The sequence below is a fragment of the Dasypus novemcinctus genome, chromosome 20, assembly GCF_030445035.2.
Source record: "Dasypus novemcinctus isolate mDasNov1 chromosome 20, mDasNov1.1.hap2, whole genome shotgun sequence".
Taxonomy (NCBI): Eukaryota; Metazoa; Chordata; class Mammalia; order Cingulata; family Dasypodidae; genus Dasypus; species Dasypus novemcinctus.
The window spans coordinates 19,577,106-19,595,983 of NC_080692.1; the positions used below are offsets into that span (position 1 = coordinate 19,577,106).

Consider the following 18,878-nt stretch of genomic DNA (forward strand, 5'->3'; position numbering starts at 1 on the left):
TGAATGGCCCTGTCCCAGCTGGTTCCATCTACTAATGTCTAGGGTTTTTTTTTCCCCTCCCATCCTTGTGTCTAAGGCAGGATATAAGGGCCTCACACCATTTGACAACGGGGTTGGATGTTGTTTATTGTGAGTTTTTTGTTTTGAAATTTAAGTGTGCAAATACAGATGATGGTTTGTACAAAATAATAAAATAAAATACTGCCAGAGTTCATTATTAGACTCCTCAGTTTAACTGTTAACTGTGCTACCCAACAGAGTAGCCACAAGCCACAACTAGTTACTTAAATAAATTTTAATAAAATTAACAATTCAGTTGCACCAGTCACATGTCAAGTGTTCAATGGTCTCAAGGGACTAGTAGATACTGTACTAGACAGTGAAGACAAAGAACATTTCCATCATCACAGAAAGTTCTATTGAACAGTACTGGTCTTCGGTTTTATTATTCACTTTCTCGCCCTCAGAAAAAAAAAATATTAAAACAACAGGTGCCATTCTCCAGTTTCCGGAGAACTCTCTGGGGTTCCACAATATCCTAAGGGGTTTTGTAAGTCAGGCACCTTCATCACTACCACCATCAATCTCACCATCAGGGCAGCTGACTTTAGTGCGTACTTATTATGTCCCAAGCATTTTGTTGAAAGCTTAATGTTTATTATCACATTTATTCCTCACAACAATCCTCATTTTATAGATAAGAAAATTAACTGAGTTTTAGATAATAAAGTAACATGCCCAAGTTATACTGCTAGGAAGTGATTTCAATCCACACAGTAAGTTTATTAAGCAAATTAATAATGTAATTGTTTTATCTGTTTAAGAAACTTTTTAAAGTAATTACACCTCAATCTAATCTTTCTAGTAAATCAAGTCCAGCAGCATCATTGTCAATATTTTATCAATTATATTAATTTATGCTTAGAAATGATACAACACAATTTCTTTCCAAATAGTCAATAATATAAATTTTCCACAAATTTGTGCTTTCTTTCTACTCCCACTCTCCACATTAACTCAATGTAGGTTACTATGTTTGCATTAAAGGGCTACGCTTTCATTCTAGTTACCTACAATTGCTATAAATAAAATCGTGATAAATAAAACTATAGTTTTCCTCTTAACACAGAAGAAAAGGGGAAGCAGTTAGGGATATCAAATAGATCTCCAAGGGCAATCATCCCATTTCCCATCTCTTTAAATAGTACCAGCTCCCCCATGCTGTTCTCTAGAGGGAAAAAAATGGTGAATAGAGATGAAAATCAGTCTCATGAAGTATCACTTCATCTGCCATGTATTATTCCTGTAAATACTTTTCATCTTAGATTCTTAAACCAGTGCTTCCACCTGCCAGTTCTAGTGTCTTCCTCTACTTCCTGATTAAAACAGAAAAGGCAGCACAAATCACTAGGTTAGAGGTCAAACGCATATCTGACAGAAGTATACTTTTATAGGAACATATAAAAGTACATACAGTATATACTTTATAGTATAGTGACTTTCATACGTATGAGCTAGCCATAGATTGGAAAAAGTAAAACCTCAATCAACCAAGTATATATCTACTATTAAGCCAGATGTTTCTTGATGGCAACTCCAAATTTTTAGATTAAAAAAAAATATGGCTCAGTAAAGATGACACCAAAACAATAATACAAACTTAGGAAAACAATAATACAAACCTTATGAAAACTCAGGACAGATAATAGACATATGAATACAAACTTTTCTTACAGTACAGTGTCTAAACTGGAAAGCTATGAGTGACTTACAGGCGTGATGAGATAAAGATCTCAGCAGCTGGAATTGTTGGGTTAGACGGGAGCCCTAAATCTAGTCAGCCCTGGCACCAGCAGCCTCCTGTTACCCCACGTTCCCTGCAAACAGTATCATTTCTTATATATGATGTGACATGAAAAGAATCAGAAAGCACTATTACAGACAACCAAACTAGCTATGTAATGTGCCTTTTGCCTTTTCCCCATTTACTTCATCATTCATCCATTCAACAAATATTTATTGAGTGCCTATTATGTGCCAGGCACCATTCGAGATAACAAGAGGGCAGCAATGAACAAAAACTACAATAATTCACTAGTTTAATTCACTAGTGATGCTTCACAAAAGCATGGTAAAGTTTTACTGCCCTACCATTATTCTCCTAAATGTGGTCACCTTAATTTTCCTTTTATTAATGATCTACTTCTAAAACAACTGCTGAAGAAATGAATTAAACCCATTTAACATACACTGAAAAGAAACATCTGGTATTATCATAATAGGCTAAAACTCGGGGAAATGTGGAAAAATCAAATTCACTTATCAATGATAAAGCTTTAATTCTTGAAGCCATAACACAAGAAAACTTGACAAAGTAATTAATGCCTCCCATCCCAGCATATATTTTCCAAGCATAATCACCATGCATCCTGGAGTATGTTAAAACACGGGCGGGGTGGGGAATCTTCAAACAATAAAATAGATAATCCAAACTTGGCCCATACCAATATAAGGTAGTAAAACTAACCAATTTAATTTTCTCAATCTTTTCTTTTGACCCACCAATGAGCATTAAAATGGCCATAAAAAAAACCAAAAAAATAAATTTATAATAAATAAATAAATAAATGGCCATCAAAGATACCTCCCAGAAGAAAGAAGGGTAAAGAAAAGGAGTCTCGGCTGACTGGAAAAACCCCATGAGTAAAGCTACAGCAATTGCCGTTGGAGCCCAACACCACACTGGAGCTAACGGCACTGGGGCCCTCTGTTCCCAGGTAGGCAGCTATGGATTGAGGAGCTTGCAGGGGTCCTCTTCCCCACATCATGGGCCTTGCTGACTTGGGGAAAAGGGGGCTTTGGCACTTACATGTGACATGCATATACAAACATGGCAGGGAAGAAAGGGGGAATGGGCAGATTCCCAAGTGGGTGGCTGATGGGGGGGGGGGCTGCAGAGCAGATAGTCACAACTGGCAAACAGGTAGGGGCTAAAGTTGTTCTGGTAGGGGAGGGGTTGGGGCAAATGAGAATCCTCTACATCTTTTATGTAACATTTATGTACTCTAAAGTTTCTTTAAAAATAAAAAAATAAAATTTAAATTAAAAAAATAAAAGCTGTCCTAGTAGAAGGGTGAGGAATAGAATCCACTAACGTTGTACAGCCTGCAGGATGGCTGCATCCTTGTAGGGGAAGACACGGTGCATGGCAGCCATCAGGCTAGGGCTGATGGCACAATGGCCTTGGTCAATGATAAAGCGGTTGGGGTCCAGACAGTCAGACAAAGGTGGCAGGCAGCCCAGGGCTGTGTAGTTGGGGCGGCAGATTGACAGGAAGTGCGGCATGTGGTTATCTGTCACCATCTGCCCTGTGTTGGTGAAGAGGCCCAAAGCATAGACCCCCAGGCAGTGGATGAGCTGCCGCAACAGTGACTAAAGTGGCAGCCCCAGACATGATGGTGCACTCTCAAAGGCCGGGAATGGCCGAGGAGTGTGCCAGGAAGAAGCTCCCCCACCAGGATCACGAGGGTGGGCCCAGCAGTGACCAGGGCAAAGGTGAGGGTGGGGGGCATGCGGCTGGCAACCTCCGGCCCCAGGTAGGGCTTGGAGTAGATGCTATCATAGTAGAATAATCCATGTGTGTGTACAGAGAAGGTGTCAACTCCAGATGGCAGGCAAGCAGGACAACAATGCCTAGCAGCTCAGACTCCACAAAACAAAGCAGGGAATGATGGAGACACTCTTCTTTAGCTGAGGTCTTCCTCCCGCCATGATGAAGGTAGGTCTGTGAAAAGGGCCCTAGAGCTTCCCATCAGCAACACCATGCCCACAGACTCACAGCCACCCCTGGAGATAAGCAGAGCCAGGACCCTGAGATTTGAGCAACAGGACAGTTCTAAAGATCTAATATGGTTTAAACCAAGAATCAAATAATGGGGCAGTAAAACAGCCTCCCACCACTAAATACCTATAAAATAAAGAGAAACTGAGCATCAAAGTAAACTCACCATCATAACCAAATACCTAAATATCAGCAAAACAATTATAAGCCATACTAAGAAAATGGAAGAAATGTCTCAAGCAAAGGAATATATCAAAGCCCCTGAGGAGACAGTGTTTGAGACAATTTATCAGTGAGGTTTATCCAAATCTCCTAAGTCAAATCAATGACTTGAAGGACTACCTGGTTAAAGAGATAAAAGACATCAAGCCAACACTGGATGAGCACAAAGAATTTGAAAAGCTAGGAATGAAAGACACAATAGGTGAAATGAAAAGCACATTAGAGGCATACAACAGCAGACTCATATGACAGAAGAAAGAATAAGTGATGCAGAAGACAGAACAGTTGACATTGAAAACAGATCAGAGGGGGAAAGAATGGAAGAAATTGGGCAGGGGCTCAGAGAGATGAATGATAACAGAAAGCGCAAAAACATACATGTCGTAGGAGTCCCAGAGGGGGAAGAGAAGGGGAATGGGGCAGAAAGAGATTTAAGGAAACAATGGCTAAAAATTTCTCAACTCTCATGAAAGAAATGAATTTACAAGTCTAAGAAGCACAGCATACTCCAAACAGAATAAATCCAAATAGACCAACCCCAAAACACAGAATATTCAAAATGTCAAATGCCAAAGATAGAGAGAAAATTCTGAAAGCAGCAAGGGAGAAACAAAACATTACATACAAGGGACGTCCAGTAAGACTTAGTGCAGATTTTTCTTTAGAAGCCATGGAGGCAAGAAGGCAGTGGTATGATGTAATTAAGGTACTAAAAGAGAAAAACTGCCAGCCAAGAATTCTTTATCCAGCAAAACTGTCTTTCAAATATGATGGTGAATTTAAAATAGTCACAGATAAACAGAAACTAAGAGAGTTTGTAAAAAAGAATCCAGCTCTGCAGGAAACACTAAAGGGAATTTTGCAACCAGAAAAAAAAAAAGACAAGAGAAGGAGGCTTAGAGGAGAGTGTTAAAATGAAAACTATCAAAAAGGGTAACCAAAAGGGTAAAAGACAGACAAAAATAAGATAAGACATATGAAAAACAAAGGATAACATGATTGAAGTCAGTAATGCCTTTACAGTAATAATATTGAATATTTTTTTTTAGGTACCAGGGCTGGGGATTGAACCCGGGACTTTATATGTGGGAAGCCAGCACTCAACAACTGAGCCACATCACCTCCCAACATTGAATGCTAATGGATTAAAACCCCTACTCAAAAGAATAGGCTGAGAGACTGGATGAGAAAACAGAGCCATCCACGTGCTGTTTGCAGGAAACTCAGCTTAGACCCAAGGATGCAAACAGACTGAAAGTGAAAGGTCAGAAAAAAACATTTCATGCAAATAATAACAAAAGAAAGTAGGGGTAGCTATACTGGTATCAGACAAAACTGACTTTAAATGCAAAAAAAAAAGTGTGTCACATCATTAGACAGAACAACTAGATAGGAAACACAGAACTTGAACAATACAAATAAATGAACGGGACCCGACAGACATATAAAGAACACTGCAGTTATACATTCTTTCCAAGTGTTCATGGATCTTTCTCCAGGACAGACTACATGCTGGATGACAACACAGCTCCCAATAAATTCAAGAAGATTGAATTTATACAAAGCTTCTTCCCTGATCATAATGGAATGAAGCTTGAAATCAGAAATAGATGGGAAAGGGGAAATTTTACAAATATATGGAGGCTAACCAACACACTCCTAAACAATCAGTGTGTCAAGAAGAAATTACAGGAAAAATTAGTAGATATCTTGAGATGAATGACAATAAAAACACAAAATATCAAAATATGGGATACAGAGGAGCAGATGTAGCTCAAGCAGTTGAGTGTCAACTTCCCACATTAAGGTCCTGGGTTTGATCCCTGGTACCTTCTAAAAAACAAAATGAACAACAACAACAAAAAGAACGAATGAAAAGAAAAACAATTGGGGAAGCTAATTTAGTTCAGTGGTTGAGCACAGGCCTCCCTCATACAAGGTCCTGGGTTCAATCTCCAGCTCCGGTACTTAAAAAAAAAAAAAAAAAAAGGAAATTGGTAACACCAAAAGCTGGTTCTTTGTGAAGATCAATAAAATCAACAAACCCTTAACTAGACTAACAAAGAAAAAAAGAAAGAAGATGTAAATTTTAAAAATCAGGAATCAAAGAAGACCTAAACAAATAGAAGGACATGCCATGTTCACGGGTTGGAAGACTAAACATCATAAAGATGTCAATTCTACCCAAACTGATTTATAGATTTAACCGAATCCCAATAAAAATTCCAACAGTCTACTTTACAGAAATAGAAAAGTCAACTACCCAATTTATTTGAAATGGAAGGGATTCCCGAATAGCCAAAAACATCCTAAAAGAGAAGAGCAAGGGGAGAGGATACGGCTCAGGGGTTGAGTGCCTGAGGTCCTGAGTTCAATCCCTGGTACCTCCAATAAGTAAGTAAAGTAAGTAAAGTAAGTAAGTAAATAAATAAATAGGAAAAGTTAAGTCAAAGGACTCACACTTCCTGACCTTGAAATGTTATTATAAAACTACAGCGATCAAAACAGCATGGTAGGGAAGCGGACTTGGCCCAGTGAATAGGGCGTCTGTCTACCACATGGGAGGTCCACGGTTCAAACCCTGGGCCTCCTTGACCCAGGTGGAGCTGGCCCACGTGCAGCGCCAATGCGCGAAAGGAGTGCCATGCCACGCTGGGGTGTCCATGCGTAGGGGAGCTCCACGGGCAAGGAGTGTGCTCCGTAAAGAGAGCCGCCCAGTGCAAAAGAAAGTTCAGCCTGCCCAGGAATGGCGCTGCACACACGGAGAGCTGATACACAAGATGACACAAGAAAAAGAAACACAGTTTCCTGTGCCGCTGACAACAACAGAAGTGGACAAAGAAGAACACACAGCAGAGGACACAGAGAGCAGAAACGGGGGGGCTGGGAGGGGGAAGGGGAGAGAAATAAATAAAAAATAAATCTTTTCTAAAAAATGGCACAGTACTGGCATAAAGATAGACACATTGATCAATGAAATCAAATAGCAAGTTTAGCACCTCTGTGGTCAACTGATTTTTTTTAAGATTTATTTATTTATTTCTCCCCCCACCCCACCCCCAGTTGTCTGCTCTCTGTGTCCATTTGCTGTGTGCTCTTCTGTAACTACTTCTATCCTTATCAGCGGCACAGGGAATCTGTGTTTCTTTTTGTTACGTCATCTTGTTGTGTCAGCTCTCCGTGTATTGCCCAAAATACACGGAGAATACACGGAGTAAAATGGCCAAAAAAACAAATGAAAATAATATTCAACATCACTATTAGGGAAACGCAAATCAAAGCTACAATGAGTTATCATTTCACATCTACAAGAATGGCCACTATTAAAAAAAACAGAAAACTACAAGTGTTGGAGAAGATGTGGAGAGATAGGAACACTTTTTCTTTGTTGGTGGGAATGTGGAATGGTACAGCCACTGTGGAAGTCTGTTTGGCAGTTCCTAAGGAAGTTAGATGTAGACCTGCCATGTGACCTGGCAATACTACTATTAGGTATATACCCAGAAGATTTGAGAGCAGGTACACAAACAGACATCTGTACACCAATGTTCATAGCAACATTATTCACAATTGCCGAAAGATGGAAACAACAGACACATCCATCAACTGAGGAATGGATAAACAATCTATGATATATACACACAATGGAATATTATCCAGCTGTAAGAAGAAATGAAATAGTGAAGCATATGACAATGTGGATGAACCTGGAGGACATTATGTTGAGTGAAGCAAGCCAGGTACAAAAGGACAAATATTGTATGATTTTGCTATCAAGAACTAAATATTATGAACAAACTAACAGAGTTATAAATATAGTATATAAATCACCAGAGAAGAGAATGTGATTAGAGAATGGAGACCTGAAATTCAATCTGTGCAGGATTGGTAAAAAGTTGTTTGGAAATGTTTGGAAAAGAATTGAAATAGTGAAAGCACATCACAGGATTTTATATTAGCAGCACTAACATATGAGTATGATAGTGATTTGTTTCTTGGTTGTTGTTTTCTCCTTTTTCTTTTTGGAGTAAAGGAAATGCTTTAATATTGAATGAAATGTTAATATACAAATATACAAATGCCATTGATTGTACCCTATAGTTAAATTGTATGGTTTATGAACAAAAGTAATAACAGGATGGGCTGGGGGGAAAATACACCAAATTTAAGATATGAAATATAACTGAAGTTAATACTTCAATGATCCTCTTTCATAATTTGTTACAAATGTTTCACAACAATGCAAGATATTTGTGGGAGGGTGATATATGGGAGCCCTGCATGATGTTATGCATGTTTGTTTTGTAACTTCACAACTTTTACTATATATTTCTTGTTAGAAGTATGTTCATGTATGAATGATACACCTTCAATTAAAAAAAGGCGGCGGACTTGGCCCAGTGGTTAGGGCGTCCATCTACCACATGGGAGGTCCAAGGTTCAAACCCCGGGCCTCCTTGCCGGTGTGGAGCTGGCCCATGCTCAGTGCTGATGCGCGCAGGAGTGCTGTGCCACACAGGGGTGTCCCCCGCCTAGGGGAGCCCCACGCGCAAGGAGTGCGCCCCATAAGGAGAGCCGCCCAGCGCGAAAGAAAAGTGCAGCCTGCCCGGGAATGCTGCTGCACACACACAGAGCTGACACAACAAGATGACGCAACAAAGAGAAACATAGATTGCCGTGCCACTGACAACAACAGAAACAGACAAAGAAGACACAGCAAATAGACACAGAGAACAGACAACTGGGTGGGTGGGGGAAGGGGAGAGAAATAAATAAATAAAATCTTTAAAAATAAAATAAAATAAAATAATTTTTTAAGATTTGTTTATGGGAAGCAGACGTGGCCCAGTGGTTAGGGCATCCATCTACCACATGGGAGGCCAATGGTTCAAATCCCATGCCTCCTTGACCGGTGCGGAGGTGGCCCTTGCGCAGTGCTGATGTGTGCAAGGAGTGCCCTGCCACGCAGGGGTGTCCCTGCGTAGGGGAGCCTCACGCGCAAGGAGTGCACCCTGTAAGGACAGCCACCTAGTGCAAAAGAAAGTGCAGCCTGCCCAAGAATGGCGCCGCGCACACGGAGAGCTGACACAACAAGATGACACAACAAAAAGAAACACAGATTCCTGTGCCGCTGACAAAAGAAGAAGACAAAGAAGAACACCCAGCAAATAGACACAGAGAACAGACACCTGGCAGGGGGGGAGAGAAATAAAAATAAAATAAATAAATCTTTAAAAAAAAAAAGGTTTATTTTCCCCCTTCCCTTCCCCCTCCTCCCACCCTGCTGTTTTTGCTGTCTGTGTCCATTCACTGTGTGATCTTCTCTATCCATTTCTCTTTTTGTCTTCTCTACTCATTTTTTTCTCCTCTAAGATTCACTGGGATTTGATCCTGGGGACCTCTAATGTGGAGAGAGGTTCCCTGTCAGCTGCACCACCTCATTTACTGGTCTATGCTGCGGTTTACCTTGACTCTCCCCTTTGTCTCTCTTTTGTTGTGTCATCATCTTGCTGAGTGACTCACTTGTGTGGGCACTGGCTCACTGCACAGGCACTTGGTTTGCCACACAGGCACTGGCTCGCCATGCAGGTACTTGTACGGGCACTCAGCTCACTGCAGACACTCAGTTCACTATGCAGGCATTCACACGGGCACTTGGTTTGCCATGTGGGCACTCATGCAGGCACTCGGCTCGCCACACGGGCACTCAGCTCACCATCTGGGCACTTGACTCATGACACGGGCACTTGGCTCACCACACAAACACTGGCTCACTGTGTAGGCACACTTTCTCTTCTTCTTTTTCACCAGGAAGACCCAGGGATCGAACCTGGGCCCTCCTATATGATAGGCGGAAGTCCTATTGCCTGAGCCACATCCGCTTACGCAATAAAAATTTTTAAATGGAAAAAAAAAAGTTCCTTACAATTACATATATCCTCACCAATAACACCCCTGCCATAGTTGAACCAGCGTTCCTCCCCTGCCATAGTTGAACCCCTCTGCATTCCAAAATTTCTTCAAAAATAAAGCCTATTATATTGCCAAATTTAATTAATAGGAAAATGAAATAGTAACGATAGGTTTAAAGTTTAGAAATACAATACATATTAATTTAGAAAAACTGAAGTAAAATAAATTGGGGTATAAAAATTGAAAAATACCACAAAACTTTGCTTCTGATGTTTTGCAATTCATCAGATGCAATAGGTGTTGCCCTGTATATACAGTGGCAAGGTGATTTCTTCCGTTTTTCCTCAGTGTCTACATCTTTTTTTTTTTTCTCCTTAATTTTTGTCTTCAAAAAAGTTTTAGATCACGGTAAAGTCACATATGCGATATAGGGGACTCCCATATATCCAGCATCAAACTCTTTCCCCCTTCCACAGCAATGATCTTTTTACATATTCATGTTATATTTGCTGCAGCTGAGTTCTCCAGGGCACGTACATAGGGTATATAAAAATGTTTGGATATTCATTGGGTATTTTCACAGTAGTTACAGTTACAAATGACAACTGAGGGAGTGCTGAGTTCCTACCCAGGGGAGCTCTGTCACATTCCCCAATGGAACAGCAACAATCCCCCAAGTGCAAGGGCAAAGACCAGTGAAGAAGGATGGTCCAATGATGAGCCCTTGATACTGATGACTATGCTCTTATAAGACTGTGTGACTGAAATTTGAACTAGGCCTAGAGCTGCAGGGTGCCTAAAAGTTACCTCCCGAGAGCCTCCATGTTGCTCAAATGTGGTCACTCTCTAAGTCAAACTCAGCATGTAAATGCATTACCTTCCCCACAGCATGTGACATGACTCCCAGGGATGAGCCTCCCTGGCACAGAGGGATTACTACCAATCACTAACTCGTGATATAACTAGAAAAAGACCTTGAATAAAAGGGGGGAATGGTAAAGACAAATGAGTTTATATGGCTAAGAGTCTTCAAAAAAGAATCAGATCATCAAAGGGGTCACATTTACGCACGCCTCAGCAGGATCCCAGAGACAGCCAAAGTAGATACAATCCCAGATATTGGTGCTCCTGAGGACTACGGAGACACACAGGTTCTAAGGTCATGGCAGTTGGCTCGAGTTCAGTGCCTTATCAGTGGGCCCCACTTTGGAATTTCTGTTCCTGAGTGTGATGAAGTTGGACTCGTATGTGATCTTGCTACACATGCCTCTTCTGTCACTTTTACTGAACCTCTGATTGGTGCTGGGGTTGGTGTATACCCAGGAGACTTGACTCTCTAGACTGGCCATGTGCCAGCTGGGCCCTGAGCCTCAGCAGAGTTGCAACTCCTATACTCTGCTTCATTGGACTTACACAGGTCAGCTAACAGGGAGGTGAAGATGGCCAACCACCACAACAGGGAACCAAGAGTGCCTACAACTGCAAGCAGGAGAATCACATCCATCAACCATGTGGGATCTAAGACTCCTCTTGATATAGAGGTAGAGTGGACTCATCACCATCCCAGGGTCCACAAGATGGAGGAATAAAATATGGATTAGACTGGACCTACTGGGACTCTACTATAAAACTATTATGACTAGTAATGGAAGAAACTATAGCACTGATGTGGATAAAGTGGCCATAGTATTTGCTGAGGGCAAGGAGAGAGAAGAAGAGATGTGATGTGGGGGCAATTTCAGGACATGGAATTATCCTAAATGATATTGCAGGGACAGATGCTAGACATTATATATCCTGCCATAATCCACTGAATGTACTGGGGGAGAGTGTAAACTACAACGTGAACTATAACCCACGTAGTACAGCAGTGCTCCAAGATGTATTCACCAAATACAATGGATGTGCCACAATGATGAAGGAGGTTGTTGATGTGGGAGGAGTGGGGAGTGTGGGGTCTGTGGTATGTGGGAACCTTTTTTATTTTTCACTGTAACATTTTTTGTGATCTATGTATCTTCCAAAAAATACAGTAAAAAATCACATGCAAAAGCAGGATACATAAATGCATTGAAATATACACACAAAAGAGAAGAGAAATTTAGGAAATGCACCTAAATGCTAATCACTGAGATTATTAGTGTCATATTTTGAAATTGGCCCAAATTTCCCAAAATTAGCTTGTTTAGCTTTTATAATCACAAAATAATGAAGGGGATGTATGAGGGTTATAAATTACCTACAATTTAAAATACAAAAAATTTATTTTATATTTGAAATACAAAATCCTAACTCCAAAGCTGAAGCTAGATCGCAAAATAATTATTTAAAACTCAATTGTTCACCCTCAACTAACAACTACAAGAAAGAAAGGAAAAAAGCAGATGTAGCTCAGTGGTTGAGTGCCTGCTTCCCATGTACAAGGTCCTGGGTTCAATCCCCAGTACCTCCTAAAAAAAAAAAAAAAATGCCCATCAAGCAAGCAAGAGAAGGAGTGATACCAACCCCTCACACTAGCACACAACACTCCAGTTAGACCAACGTATTTTCAGATCACTCAATCTGCCCTCAAGTTTTCTCTTGCCTTTGGGTTCTGCACATGCATCCTTTTCATTTGGCCAGAACATACTTTCCTCATCTTAGACCTTCCCACAACCCAGTTTAGAGATTCATCCTATGAGCTTCTGTAGTACCTTATATGTCATCTACTGAAACACTTATCACAGCATACCACAGTCTCCCATTAACTTTTCCTCTTCTCCCACTAAAATGAAACTCCATAAGAACTCTGTCCCATATTCATCATCCATCTAGCCTAATGCAGGGTTTATAACATAGAACATACTCAATAAATACTTGATGAATGAATAATGAAAACAAGACACTTAGATAACCAACATATTCCAGAAGTATCCTCTCAACTAAATAAAATGTTATCTATCTATATATAAACCTATGCTTCCACTGAATTGGAGAACATTACAAGTACACACTAAATGGCTTCATTGGACCAAGTACTCAACATTTTTCCCTTATAATGAGCAAAACAACATTAAAAGTACACACTAAATGGCTTCACTGGACAAAGTACTCAACATTTTTCCCACATAATGAGCAAAATAATTAATACTTAATTTAAAAACCAAAAAGGAGAGTGATAATGGGTTCGGAACTTCTTTTTGGGGTGACGAAAATGTTCTAAAATTGATTGTGGTAATGGTTCAACAATTCTGAAAATACTAAAAACCAGTGAATTGTACACTTTAAATGGATGAACTGTATGGTATATGAATTATATCTCAATAAAGCTGTTAGTTTTTTAAATAGTGCGCAGGTAGCTAAACAAATTATGAAAATAAATATTAAGCCTGCAAAAACATGCCTAGAAATAAAATACCTGCTATATTTATGCAAATTTTAAATAGCTAAATGCCATATTATTGCTTATATATATGCACAGAATTTCACAGGTAGGAAAAACAAGAAATAGAAACAGACTGCCTCCAGGAAGGAGACCTGGATGGGATAGGAGACTTACTTTTCCCTACATACACTTTTATAACTGGTAATTTGACACATGTATTACCAATTTTTAAAAATAACTACACATAAGATTAATAACAAGTCATAGAACTCTCCTTAGTACAATTATACACTCACAGGCTGCCTATTTTGTTCTAAAAAGAATAAAAAATGAAATAATTTTTTAAATCCTGGAAAGTAAAAAACTCAAAGATTCTTATATTTGTCTCATCTATCTTACACTTAAAACCATTTAGTCACTTCACTGTTACTAAACATCCTGAACAAAAAAATAAATAAAAAACAATAAGAAAAACACAAACATTCAAATCAACACTCAGACAGTTGATCATTCCTCCTCCTTGAAAACTCCCTTTCCTTCACTTGCAGTACATCACACTCTCCAACTCTTCCTCCATACACAAGAGCCTCTTATCAATCTCCTTTCCTGGAAGTGTATCAAGGTTAGTTTCATGATGGTGTGGCTTTTTGCTCAATCCCCAAGGCCTAAAAGGTACCTAGAATCAAGCTCAATAAATAGCTGTTGAATGAATGGATAAGTGTCCCCCAAGGTTCAGATGTTGGGATCTCTTTTCTAGCTAAATTTACTCCCCAGTTATCAACCCATCTTGTAATTTTAAATACCATCTGTAAGCCGGCAACCAAATTTCTCACACCATCCTAGACATCTCCCCTAAACTTCTGATCTCTCTCCAAATGTGTTCTACTAACAAATTTACCCATCTCAGTTACTAGCAATTTCATTCTCTAATTGCCCAGGCCAACAACTTTAGTTACTCATTCTTCTCTTTGACTCACATCCTACTTCCAAACGAGAGCAACACTACTCACTTCTACCTTCCAAATATACCCAAAATCCATCCAACCACTTCTCACCACTTCAATAGCTCTCATGTTGGTCTGAGCCACTCTCGCTTCAAACCTTACAATATAGCCTAATGACTTGCTTCTATCTTGCACACCTACTCTAAATCCCCACCCAGTAGTCAGAGCAATTCTTTGAAAACAGAAAGCAGATTATGGCATTCTTCTCCACAATGGCTACTCACCTTACTCAAAGTAAAATTCAGAGTCCTAATAATGAATGCCTCACAAGTCTCCCCATTCCCATCCCGCTTAATTTCTCTTGTTGGTACTTATCAATTTCTGATTTCCTATGCAATTTATTTATTTATTTAATAACCTGTTTCAAATACAATATAAGCTCCACGAGGTGACAAATTTTTGTCTGCTTTGTTTACTGCTATATTGCTAGCACCTAGAACACCTGGGTATGATAACATATATTTATTAAATGAATGAATAAATAATGGTCACAGTAAAAGTTCAATAAATGCTAGTTAACCAGCTAATTATGTGTCAGAACTGTACTAAATACATGTACTAACTCACTTAATAACCTAAAAAGTCAAGTATTACTGTTATTTTTCCCATTTTACAGATGAATAAATTAGGCACAGAGAGGTTAAGCAGTTTGCCTGAGGTCACGCAATGGCAAAGCCAGGATCTGAACTCAAGCATTCTGACTCCAGAGCCCACATTCCAAGAGACTGAGACCTAAAGGATCACAGAAGTAAATTATAGTCTACATATCTTTGTGCCAAATACGTGTATTTTATTACATGTATTTCCCTGAAAGTTGATAATGTGTTGTTTATTATCTGATTAACCGAAATACTTCATTCCTTAATCGTGTTCTGATCATCAATGTTTCTGATACAATGTGTAAAAAGCACATTTACCAGCTCTTATAATACTTCTAAAGGCATAAGTGTAGCGTAGAAAGAGTAGCTTCCGTTGCTTTTATTTGAGGTTTCCAGTATTTTTAAATTAACCGACTGACATACTTATCTATGCCTTTAGTAATGAATAAAGAACATCTCAGCAAGCTCAACGAGGATCACAGTAATGACTAGCAAGGAACACTTTCCTGAAAAATAAAATGTAGTCTTTTTTCAGACCCAAGGAATTCAAAACAGAAATAGGTCGCTTCTACCTTAGACCTCCCCCCAAATCATATGATCTCATTCCCACAAAGGAAGAATCACATCCCACTCTCAGCCATGCAAATGTCATTTTAGCAGTACATACAAAAAAGTTTCACCTAGTATCTTAATTCGCACTTCCCTGCACACATACAAAATTCAATCGAAATACAATTCAAAGGCTAAAACTATATATGTGAATTTTAATTTTTCCCTCTAAGTAACCATCCCAAAATGAAAACTATTCAATGCATCAACCTGCAATTTGACCTGCCTGAATATAGCTAATTAAATCTTTTATTTATAAGTATAAATTGGACCACATCGTTTCTCACTTAATAACTATTATATCATAGATTCTCTTTTGTGTTTCTTATAAGTCTCTACAAGCAGAAGTATTTGCTAGAAGACAATAATGTGTCTGCTCATGAAGTAGGCATGCAGAAAAGTCAATAATCTTCAGCTACTGACTCTCATCTATATATTTCTCTCTTGGGTTAAAAGAAAGCACTTCTCTGGCTATTTTCCAAATAAATTGGGTAAGCCTTGGGAAAGTCACTGCTTAAATTCCATTCCATGATGGTTTCTCTTCCTCCTCCATAAATGAATTATTGAGAGTCATGCATAATTCCACCCATTACACAATACATGCCCATCACAAGTCCTGTTTTCTGAGCAAGAAACAGCTTAAATGATAAAAATTTTTAAAAAAACTTATAAATAAGGTTAGGGAATACTGTAACCTAACAGGAAGGAGGAGTCCAGAAAAGATTCTGATTTACTGTGCTTACTTGTGAAACACTGATGTGAAGAACATTATTTCCTTAGTAACATCTCTCCATGAAGGTGACAATGTCCTAGAACGTTACTAAAGAGAAGTTTAAAAGCACTCCAAGAACATTTCTAAGAAATTGAGGGGCCTACCTAAAAAATTTAAAGCCATATGATTTTTTAAAATATATTTTTATTACAAAAGTTGTGAACTTACAAACCATCACGCACATGTGTGGAATTCCCTTCACCAACACACCACACTGATGTTGAACACTTGTTACAAATTATGAGGTAATATCATCAGACTACTACCACTAATTATGGTCCATAGTGTAATCTGGTATATTTTTTCCATACCCCCCTATTGATAACACAGGACATCTTTGGCACTGATGCAAGAAAATTAAGAATATTACAGTACTGCTGTTAACTATAGCCCATAAGTTACACTGTGTTTCTCCCATGCTTCTCCACATTCCCATCTCCCCACAATAGTGACATAAATCCGTTCTAGTTCACAGAAAGACATTCTTGCATTTGTACTATTAACCACAATTCTCATCCACCTCTGGGTTCACTGTGTTATTCGTCCCTAGATTATTCTCTAGCTTTCTTTCAACTGACATTTATATCCCTACACTACCCTTTTCCGCCACAATCCCATTGATAAACCAGCTGAAGTAGTTCTATTCACATTATGCGTTACCATCAACTCTACCCATTCCCACACTTTTACAGTAATTAAAACTTCTACACACATTAATCATCAGTACTCCTTCTCAGCCCTCCTATCTCCTAATAACATGTACTCTAGGTTTTAACTCTATGCGTTTATTCTTCATATTTAGTTCATATTGGCGAAACCATGCAATATTTGTCCTTTTATGTCTGGATTATATCACTTAGCATGTCTTCAAGATTCATCCATGTTATCATGTGTGTCCCAATTTTTTAAAAATCTATTTCATTTTAAAGACTATAAGTACATCTGCAATTATGAAATAAAAAGAATCTACTGAAAAAGGATCTGTAAGACAGTTGTGCTTTAACATCTTTAAGCATTTTTCATATAATTAACTCTCACAGAACTGTTCAAATTGTTAATTTTTTTCACTCAAGGCACTCAACCAAAACCACCTGCAACTATTACTCAAAAACGTGTCTTCCAAAGCAACCGTCAGATTCTCAGGCCTTCTTTAAGGGGCCAGGTTAAGGCCTGTAAATAAGGTAGCATAAAGAGATCATTTAGACACAGAAAAAAGAATGGATGACAACACCTTTAAGGATCGACGTGTAATGCGACCTATTCCCTAATGGTTGCTGCCAGAGTGAAGTTGTCTAACCCAAGATCTCACTCTACTTGGGTGTAAAACTTCAGCTCCCTCCCCACTCACTAGTTACCCACCCCAAGCCAAAGCAAAGGGCTTCTCGTCCCTCCTGATCCCTCCCCCCACCCATTCCCACAAGGAGAAAAAGAGAAAAATAACCAAAACCCTCAAGTAGAAACGTGAGATCCACTGCAATAGCTTTTCCAACTGCCTCAGAGGCAACCTGCACAGCTCATCTTGCTTTTGAAATACAACCCTTCATCTCCCATCTCACCATTTCACACACATACAACACACCAAAAAAAAAAAAAAAAAAAAATCCTCACCTTCAATATTTCACAGCGATCAACTTAACCCACAGATTCACCCAAGCTCATGGCTCCCCAATTCCTCCGTCTTCCTCAGCAGCAACAACACACCTCTTAAACCCTCCACCCTCCGTTCTCCAAGCGCCCAGAGCCCCCACCTCCCACCTCCGGCCCCGGGTTCTCCACATCCATCTTCTCAGCGCCCGCCCAATCCCGGAGCTCGGCTGGGTGGAGCCCGCCGGTGGGCTGGGGGGAGCCCGCCGGTGGGCCGGGGGTAGTTAGGGTGGGGTCCGCCCCTCCCCGGACTTTCCCATCCCCCCCGGAGGGAGAGGCGGGGGAAGGGGTCCTGAAGCCTCACCTACAGCTCCACCCCTCCCCGGGGGCGCGCTGCCCTGCCCTGGTCAGGGCCGTGCGGAAGAAGCCGGGTAAGAAGGGGCAAAAGCCTCAGCGCGAGCGACAGGCAGGAAGCTCTAGGTCCCACCTGACTTCCCAGATGCCACCGCCAAGGCCGTCTCAGCCCCCTGCTAGCTGCTGCCGCCGCTGCTGCCCGAGCTCGGACACCGCCGCCTACACCACTGCCGCCACTACCGCCGCCGCCGCCACCACAGCCACGGCCCGGCCCCGGCGCCCGTCGACGTCACCGCGCCCCGCCCCCTGCGCGAGACACCTAGCCCCGCCCCCAGGCCCCCGGCTGCGAGGCGCCCGGAGCTTCTCCTCCCCTCCCGGCTACCTCCTCACTTTCCTGGGAGCGGGACCCGGCAGCCTGCAGGCCTGTGGCGTCTTTCCGGGGAAGGTGGGTTAGGGGGAGGAGAAGCCGGGGTGACTCAGGGCTACGGCGGGACCTCGGCGCCGAGACAGAGTAACGGGCGCGGAGCGTACGAGCTTACACACGCCCTACCCACGTCTTCCCGGCTTTGGGAAAAGACGGTAGTGGGAGTGCGGAGAGGCGGCGTTTGTCTCCTTC

General features: G+C 40.6%; 1 protein-coding gene and 1 pseudogene across 24 annotated transcripts in view; both read right to left on the reverse strand.

Annotated features, from left to right (window-relative positions):
* Positions 1-18,562, reverse strand: part of ERC1 (ELKS/RAB6-interacting/CAST family member 1) — a 661,999-nt gene extending 643,437 nt beyond the window's left edge. For 14 of the 24 annotated variants that reach the window (XR_011646640.1, XR_011646637.1, XR_011646639.1 and 11 more), the window contains exon 1: positions 18,396-18,562. The gene's annotated coding sequence lies outside the window, so the exon portion shown is untranslated. Of the gene's footprint in view, positions 1-18,272 lie in introns of all 24 variants that reach the window. The other 10 variants (XR_011646636.1, XR_011646641.1, XM_058282521.2 and 7 more) reach the window with 4 other exon arrangements.
* On the reverse strand, positions 3,135-3,771 carry LOC101413320 (phospholipid phosphatase-related protein type 2 pseudogene; annotated as a pseudogene).
* Positions 18,563-18,878: the final 316 nt, after the last annotated feature.